Source organism: Lactuca sativa, chromosome 7 (genome assembly GCF_002870075.4).
Source record: "Lactuca sativa cultivar Salinas chromosome 7, Lsat_Salinas_v11, whole genome shotgun sequence".
NCBI classification, from domain to species: Eukaryota; Viridiplantae; Streptophyta; class Magnoliopsida; order Asterales; family Asteraceae; genus Lactuca; species Lactuca sativa.
In genome coordinates this window covers 72482523-72491453 of record NC_056629.2, presented here as the reverse complement: position 1 = coordinate 72491453, position 8931 = coordinate 72482523, and the positions used below count along the sequence as shown (strand labels likewise).

Here is an 8931-nt window from a genome sequence, read left to right as displayed (position 1 = left end):
TCGACTTGAACTTTTCTTCATATTTGTCTTGATTGTGCATTCTTCAAGTTCTGTGATGCTTCATCAGATTTGATCATCTTTGTATTTGACTTTATCTTGAATATATGTAATTTGAAGTTCTTCAATGTCTTATGATGCTTTTTGGTTGTGTGAAAACAATAATAGACCCCTCCCAACCCCAAAGGCGCAGGAGTAAGTAAGACCAAGTACTCAGAGCGTGATGACACATATTGTTCGGTTGGATCCTCAATTGAAAGATCGTAGGCTCGAGCCAAAAACCTACATTTTTCAAACACTTGGGTCTTTCACATAACAATTTATATATATATATATATATATATATATATATATATATATATATATATATATATATATATATATATATATATATATATATATATATATACACACATATAAATTTTCCAAACTGGCTGAGCAACCCACAAAATCAATATTAAATAGATATTATGACTCGATGTACGAAACTCCTATCATTTTCCATCTTGATGAGTTACATTCAAGATATAAAGATGCTACAAACTCATCACATATTTCATAGAACCAACTCAGGAGAGAATAATAATAATAATAAGTTTAATAGCAGTACATTCATCCCAAATAAAGACATGAAAATCAAAATAAAAATAAAAAAATAAAAAGAAAAAGAAAGTCTTCATCACACAACCATAAAAATAAAAATCAAAAGAGGATCCTACCAAAGTTCACTACGGGGGCGGCTGTGGAGGATAACGTGGGTATGGTGGAGGATACCCAAAGATCGATCTAGCTAAATCCTCAAAGCGAGTAGAGTCCTTTGTAGCTGGTGGTAGCTGATAATGCTCATACTCAGATGGCGGTGGATAGTTGCTCGGATCCCCGAATCGGTAGAAGACCGGAGCTGGAGCTCGGTATCGATACTGTGGCTGATCAATGTCCATCGGTTCATACTGGACACGACTCTATCTGTAGGCGACATCTGCATAGTACTCCTGCTGGTACTGCTGATGAGTGGAAACACTATAAGTGTTGCTAGCTGTAATGCCAGCCTGTCGCATCTGCTCAGTAAGGTCAGCTAGTGTCGTGTCGACACCCTCCATCCATATATTTTTTCTCCCCATCCAAGCCTGCACCTTCTGGTTATGTGTGTTTTGTCTCCCCACAAAATCCTCCCAAGCTGCCTGCATGTTCCATCCCTGACCTGCTGCTTGTCCCTGTTGCTGCTGATGATCCTCCTGAAAATCACCAACGAATGACTCCTCATCCCCCACTCCGAGTGGTGTCGTGTATGTCAGGTTGGTGGCAGAATCCATTAGAATATGTCTCCCATTTTCAACATGAAATGAGATGTGTCTAAAAGAAGTAGCAGTAAAGCGAAGGATACGTGGGTATGATGTAACTTGTGGGACCCTGATCCTATTCCCCAGCTCCTAGTCACATATGTCGATATCAGGGCGACATGTGGGGTGGTGACTTTGTGCTGGATATCTAAACAGGACCATATATTGGACATAACATTATATTCATAAGAAATAAATATGGATCCTGTCATCAATCCATATAATACATATAAATCATGTGTCCTCGCCGCCCTGGGATCATTAGTCCTCGGGTTCACATTTCCCATGATAATGTTATGCAATGCCTTTGCTAAGGGTACCAATTCGCGAAATCTGTCGTATACCCTTGTCCCCTCACGGAATGTTGTACGGTACACTTCTCTCATGCTAACTCCAGGGTTACCCCCCTCATGTCAATACATCTATACTCAGTCGGCTGATTCTCAAGATCATGCAGATGATATCCAGTGTCTACATGAAACATGTCCCGAATACCCTGCACAGTCATCACTATATCGTGAGTACAAACCGTCCCAATCAGCTGCAACTCCTCCGGCCTACTAGGCACCTCGATACATCGAAGTGTCCTCATCTATTCCCGCACTATATCAACATAAATCTGCGTGGGATTGAAGTCCAACGCTCCACCCCATCCATACCGATCAAACGCCTCCACAATATTGTACCTAGTGAAGCTCGGTCGCTCCACCATGTACTCTACAATAAAACTCGTAATCAGATGAGTCGCCTCATAAACTGTTGGGCGAATGTCGTCTGGATGCTCATGCAATTTCTAGTAATGTGGGTCAAAAGCCACAGGTACATTCGACTCCGGCTGTCTAGCTGGTTGTCTGGCTGCACTGCTTGATGATGCTACCCTTGATCTCTTTGCTGGCATCTGCAAAATCAACCACACACAAAACCGCAAAACAAAACTTGCCATTAAACATATCAAATGTCACAAAAATAAAACAATAATCCAGTTGGCAAGTTGTTCCAAACAATGTTAAAATAAATTCAGTCTAAATAAATAACTGTTTTAAGTCCTGTTTTGTTTTTAGTAACTAAATATTTTTCAAAAATTTATCCAATCAGTAAAACACAAATAAACCCAAGTTTAACTGCAACTGACAAGTTCTAACTGAAACCAAAACAGAACTGTAACAAGTAAATATTCAAACTAATAATACAGTGTCAAAATTCAGTATCATTCTAAAAATTTCCTAAAAACTTGAATTTTAATCTAAGCACAAATGTAAACATAACAATGATTTTCCAAAATTATATGTTTTTTTTACAATTAACAAAAAAATCATTTTCCAGAAAAATTCACAGATGACACGTGCAACTTGTTTGGAACATACTTCTAACAACTACAAACACTAATTCACAAGAATTCATACCAATATATATCATATTCTTCATCTTTATCAAAATTTCAAACATATATGAACATACATGAAAAAATTTCGAAATTCAACTAAAAGATGGAGTTTTGAAGCACATACCTTGTTGAAAATGTGTTTCAAGTGAAGAAGAACTAAGAACTTGAAGCAAAAACCCAAAATAAGTCAAAATTTCGAAACCCTAGTTTTTGTGGGTTTTGAAATCGGCCCCAAATAAGTGATTAGAGTGTGTAAATCTTGCAATGTGATGTTTCTTACTTGATTTATAGAAGATTGCAACAAAAATCACGAATTTTGGTTAAGTTTTGGCCAAGAAATCGAAGAAAATGGGCAAAAACAAGTGGGTTTCGGCTATGGCAATTTGGAGAAAGAAGTGGGGGAAGAAGGTGTAAGAAACAACTCTAAAACGCATCAATAACGGCCAAAAACGTGTTGGTGACTTAGGCGGCGTCTTAGACGCGTCCTAGGACGTCTCTCACAAAACAAGGGTATTTTGATAATTTTGCAAAGGGTTTTCATCGGTGGGAAAAAAGTGACAGCCCGACGGCGTCTAAGACGTCTCTCTCTTTTCTTTTTAATAACAAAAGTTAAATACCCCCTCCCCAACTTTAAACCTTGGATCATTCTCGATACAAAAAATTAAAACACACAAAACGAAAAATAAAAGTAAAAACACACCAAACCGTGGGTTGCCTCCCGAAAAGCGCTAAGTTTTACGTCTTCAGCTGGACGGTTTACCTCGACTAAGTTGCATCTGAATATTGAGGTACCACGAGCGTTGTTTTCTCAACGAGTGTCGTTTCACCATCTACCATTCGAATGTATGGTTTGAGTCTTTGTCCGTTTACCTTGAATGGTTCATCGCCTTTTGTGTCCTTGATTTCAATGACACCGTGATCCGCCACATTTGTTACCACAAATGGTCCACTCCATTTACTCCGAAGCTTTCCAGGGAAGAGTTTGAGACGAGAGTTGAATAGCCACACCAATTGTCCTTCAACAAATTGTTTTCGGACAATATGTCGGTCATGAAATGCCTTCATCTTTTCTTTATAGATCCTTGAGCTTTCGTAAGCTTATTTTTGAATTTCTTCCAATTCAACAAGTTGGAGTTTCCTTTCCGTACCTGCATCACTCAATTCAAAATTAGCATTTTTTATGGCCCACATGGCACCCTGTTCCAACTCCACCGAGAGATGGCATGGCTTCCCATAAACAAGCCGATACGGGGACATTCCGATGGGCGTCTTATAGGCTGTTCAATATGCCCATAATGCATCATCTAAGCTTAGGTACCAATCTTTTCAGTCAGGAAGAACAGTCTTTTCCAAGATACATTTTATTTCCCTATTTGACACCTCTACTTGTCCACTTGTTTGTGGGTGATATGGAGTAGCAATCCTATGAGTGACACCATAGTGTTTAAGTAACTTTGCAAAATGCCAATTTTTAAAATGGGAGCCCCCGTCACTAATAATAGTTCGAGGGATTCCGTGTCTAGATAATATGTTCTTTTTAACAAATTTACAAACAACATTATGGTCATTCGTGCGTGTAGCCTCAGCTTCGACCCATTTTAATACATAATCAACGGCTACAAGAATGTATAGATTGCCAAAAGAAGTGGGGAACGAACCCATGAAATAAATGCCCCATACATCAAAATTTTCAACTACTAAAATTGGGGTCATTGGCATCAAGTCCCGTCTTGAGATCCCCCCCAACTTGTTGGCAACGAATACAAGCTTTAACGAATGTATGTGCATCTTTAAAAATAGAGGGCCAAAAAAACCGCTTTGTAGAACCCGGTGCCCTATCTTTTTGGTACAAAAATGCCCTCCACATGCATATAAATGGCAGCGTCGAAGAATGTCTTCTTGCTCCGTATGTGGTACACATCTCCTAATCACTTGATCTGCTCCAATTTTGAAAAGATCTGGGTCCTCCCATATGTAGTATTTTGTTTGAGAGTGGAAGAACCTCCTTTGTTGAGCATTCCAATATGATGGATTTTCCCCTATCACAAAGTAATTCACTAAATTAGCAAACCATGGTATAGTTTTGACAACAAGAATATGCTCATCCAAAAAGTTTTCTTGAATAACTTCTGTTGAGTTATCATTATTAGTTATTCTAGATAAATGATCCGCCACAGCATTTTCGGAACCCTTTTTGTCCCGAATTTCAAGATCAAACTCTTGAAGAAGAAGGATCCATCTTATGAGACGTGGTTTGGCATCCTTCTTTTCCAAGAGGTGGCGAATGGCACTATGGTCGGTAAAAATTACAACTTTAGATCCCTATATGTAAGATCTAAATTTGTCAAGTGCAAACACGACCGCAAGCAATTCTTTTTCGGTAGTAGTGTAATTCAATTGTGCATTCGAAAAAGTTTTGCTCGCATAAAAAATTGCAATGAGTTTTTATTCACTCGTTGTCCCAAAACTGCCCCTATCAAGTAATCCTCGCATCACACATAATTTTGAAAGGTAAACTCCAATCGGGTGATTGCAAGATAGGGGCTTCAACAAGTTTGTTCTTTAATGTGGTAAAAGATTCAAGACATGCTTTATCAAAGGAAAATGGTGCGTCTTTTAAAAGTAAATTACAAAGAGGTTTTGAGATTGCACTAAAATCCTTGATAAATCTTCGATAAAAGCCGGCATGTCCAAGAAAAGAACGGACGCCTTTTACCGGGGAAGAGTAGAAATAATTTGTACTTTGGCCCGGTCAACTTCAAAACCACGCTCGGAGACAACATGGCCAAGTACAATTCCCTCTTTTACCATGAAATGACTCTTCTCCCAACTTAAAACCAAATTAGACTCAATACAACGTTTCAAAACTTTTTCTAATTGGTCTAAGCATGTCTCAAAAGATGATCCAAAAATAGAAAAATCATCCATGAAAATTTCTAATGCATCCCCCACCATGTCTGAAAAAATAGCCATCATACATCTTTGGAATGTGGCGGGAGCATTACACGAGCCGAATGGCATCCTTCGAAAAGAAAAGGTGTCATAGGGACACGTGAATGTGGTTTTGGATTGATCCTCGGGGTGGATGGCAATTTGATTATACCCCGAATATCCATCCAAAAAGCAATAAAACTTTTTCCCGGATAATTTTTCAATTATTTGATCAATAAAAGGGAGAGGGAAATTGTCCTTTAACGTTGCAGCATTGAGCTTGCGATAATCGATGCAAACTCTCCATCCAGTGACCGATCTTGTTGAGATCTTCTCTCCATCTTCTGTATCTACCACTATAATGCCCGACTTCTTTGGCACTGTCTGTGTCGGGCTCACCCAATCACTATCAGATATTGGGTAGATAATACCCGCATCAAGCCATTTTAGCACCTCCTTTTTAACAACTTCTTGCAGATTCGGGTTGAGCCTTCGTTATGCATCTCGAGATGGCTTTGCTCCAGCTTCAGTGATGATTCGATGCATACATGTGGTTGGACTAATTCCCTTCAAGTCTGCTATGGTCCATCCAATTGCTCCCTTGTACTTGGAAAGCACCTTCAGTAATGCTTCCTCCTGTGGACCTGTCAAATCATAAGATATGATAATTGGTAAGTTCTCATTAGATCCTAAAAAAGAGTATTTAAGATGTGAAGGAAGAGTTTTAAGTTCAAGAGTGGGTGGCTCCTCCAAAGATGGCTTAAGCGGGTCCGAAAAACTTGTTGGCAATTTTTCAACATGATAACTCCATGGTGGCCTCTCTTTCTCTATAGCATTTTAAAATGCCTCCTCAACCATCTTGATGTCATCCAAGTCTAAAACTTCGACCCTGTAATTAGAAAGAAAAAACTCTAATGGATCGGGGTGTAAGATTTTAGGAGTGAAATGATGCACTAAGTCATCAACCACATCCATACGATAACATTCATAATCTGATGGTGAGTTAGGGAATGTATTAAAAATATTAATTCTAAGTTTCCTATTTCCAAAAGAGATATCCATGGCACCCGTTCTACAATTAATTTGTGCATTTATTGTTACCAAAAACGGACGACCTAAAATAATAGAAGGTTGACTTTCTTTATAAGTGCTCTCGGTGTCAAGCACAAGAAAATCAACTGGGTAATAGAAATCTTCCACCTTAATAATAACATCTAATAATATACCCCAAGGAATTTTTGTTGACTTATCGGCCAATCGCAAAATAATATCAGTTTGTTCCAAAGTGTCTAAGTCATGTTGATCAAAAAGATTTCCCGGGATTATATTAACACTAGCTCCAAGATCAAGCAGCGCCTTTTTGATATTAATATTACCTAGTGTAACAGAAATTAAAGGTGCTCCGGGATTTTTAAGCTTGGGTGGAAGTTTATTTGATATTATGGAACTTGCATGCTCGGTTAAGTCAATCTTTTTTGGGAGGTGTGCTTGGAGTTTGCGTTTTTTAACACACAAATCCTTCAAAAATTTAGCATAAGAAGGTACCTCCTTAATAAGTTTTACTAATGGGATATTTATTTTAACTTGACTAAATAGATCCCACATGTCTTCCATTTTCGGCCCTCGCTTCCCAAAAGGGAAGGATGCCGGTTTCTCTAAATCTGAAGGGTATGGTGCGGTATTAACCTCCACACCAAGCTCCCCAACTTTAGAGTCATCGTTACCCTTAGCTTCTTTTTGTTTTTCTGATTTAGAATCTTTCTCAAACTCTTCTTTTTCGTCAAAGATGACTTCAGTGTCAATGTCATTATCTAAGGTAGGAGCACTTACCTTGTTGTCAACCTTTTTCCCACTACGCAAGGTGATTACCTCGTTCACTTGATGCTCTTTTCCAGGTCTTTGGGTGTGAGATGGGTTGACTGTTGTGGTGCTTGGAAACTTTCCATCTTCTCTTTTCCTAATTTGCTCCGCCAGTTGAGCAATCTGCTTCTCGATAGCAGCTATGGATTTGGAGTTAGTGTTGGTTTTCTGATATGTTTGGGTTATGAACTCCATGATTTTGTCCAACTTGTTGCCATCAGTTTCCTCCTTCTTTGATGTTCCACCTTGGTTAAAGTTGGACTACTAGAATTGTTTTAGCTGATTTTGGTTTTAGTAATTCCCTTGACGGTTGTTGTTGAAATTCCCATTGTTGTTGTAGTTCCCGCCTTGGTTGTAGTTCCGATTGAATAATCATAGATTATTTTGGAATTGACCATAGCCGTGCACTTCATTGATTCCCTCTTGACTTCTCATGCATTCATCTGCAATGTGTCCTGAATCTCTATAGCTTACACATATCTTCTGTCCCTGCAAAAAAAACACACCTTTCTCTTTGCCTAGACTAGAGAGTAGTAAGTCAAATTTTTTATTTAAAGAATTAATATCATATTTGACTTCATTTTTCCAGTTTTTGTCTAGTCCAACTGAAGCAGCATATGAAACTGGGTTGTCCCGTTTCTTAGCTGAGTAATTGGTTTTTGAACCATGACTCAACTGCTCCAAGAATCGCCAAGCATCTTCACTATCTTGCATCATAATAGTGCCGCCAGACGAGGAATTAATCATAGTTTGATTGGCGGTGTCGACTCCATCATAAAAGAAACATACAAGTTGCCAACAGGGAAATTCATGATGGGGACATGAACGCAACAATTCCTTGAGGCGTTCAAATGCATCATGAAATTCTTCATTGGGTTTTTGTGCAAAATCTTGTATAGCTTTTCTTATTTCCATTGTTTTACTAGCAGGGTAAAACTCTTGCAGAAATTTAGTTTTTAATTGTTCCCAAGTAGTAATACTATGGGGGGCAAGAGAAGTGAACCAATACTTAGCTTTTTCTTTCAAAGTGAACGGAAATAAGTGAAGTCTAAATGAATCTCTATTAGTTCCTCGCGGAGTATTCGCGTTAGCAATTGCAAGGCACTCATAGAGGTGATTGTATGGATCATCAGTTTTATGGCCTCTAAAGACAGGTAAGACACTAATTAGTTGTGGTCTTACTTCCACATGATGCTCATTTCCTTCCACGAAGAGTATAAGTGAAGCATCATCATACTCTCCCGGCTGAAAATAAGACGCCACTGATTGTCTATTAGGCTGTGGAAAATGAAGATGGGGGAATTGGTTACCTTCATTGTAGTATCCTCCATTTGCATTGTTGAATCCACCATTTGGATTCCTTCGATATTGATTCCCAAAGCCTTGATTTCCGAATCCATCGTTGTAGTCATTGTTCCC

The 8931-nt window shown here is 38.7% G+C and overlaps 1 non-coding gene across 1 annotated transcript; it reads left to right on the top strand.

The window, feature by feature from the left end:
• The first annotated feature begins 8317 nt into the window (after positions 1-8317).
• LOC111881693 (small nucleolar RNA R71) lies at positions 8318-8424 on the top strand. Its single transcript, XR_002846916.1, has one exon. It is a non-coding gene; the product is annotated as a small nucleolar RNA R71 (small nucleolar RNA).
• The last annotated feature ends 507 nt before the right edge of the window (positions 8425-8931 follow it).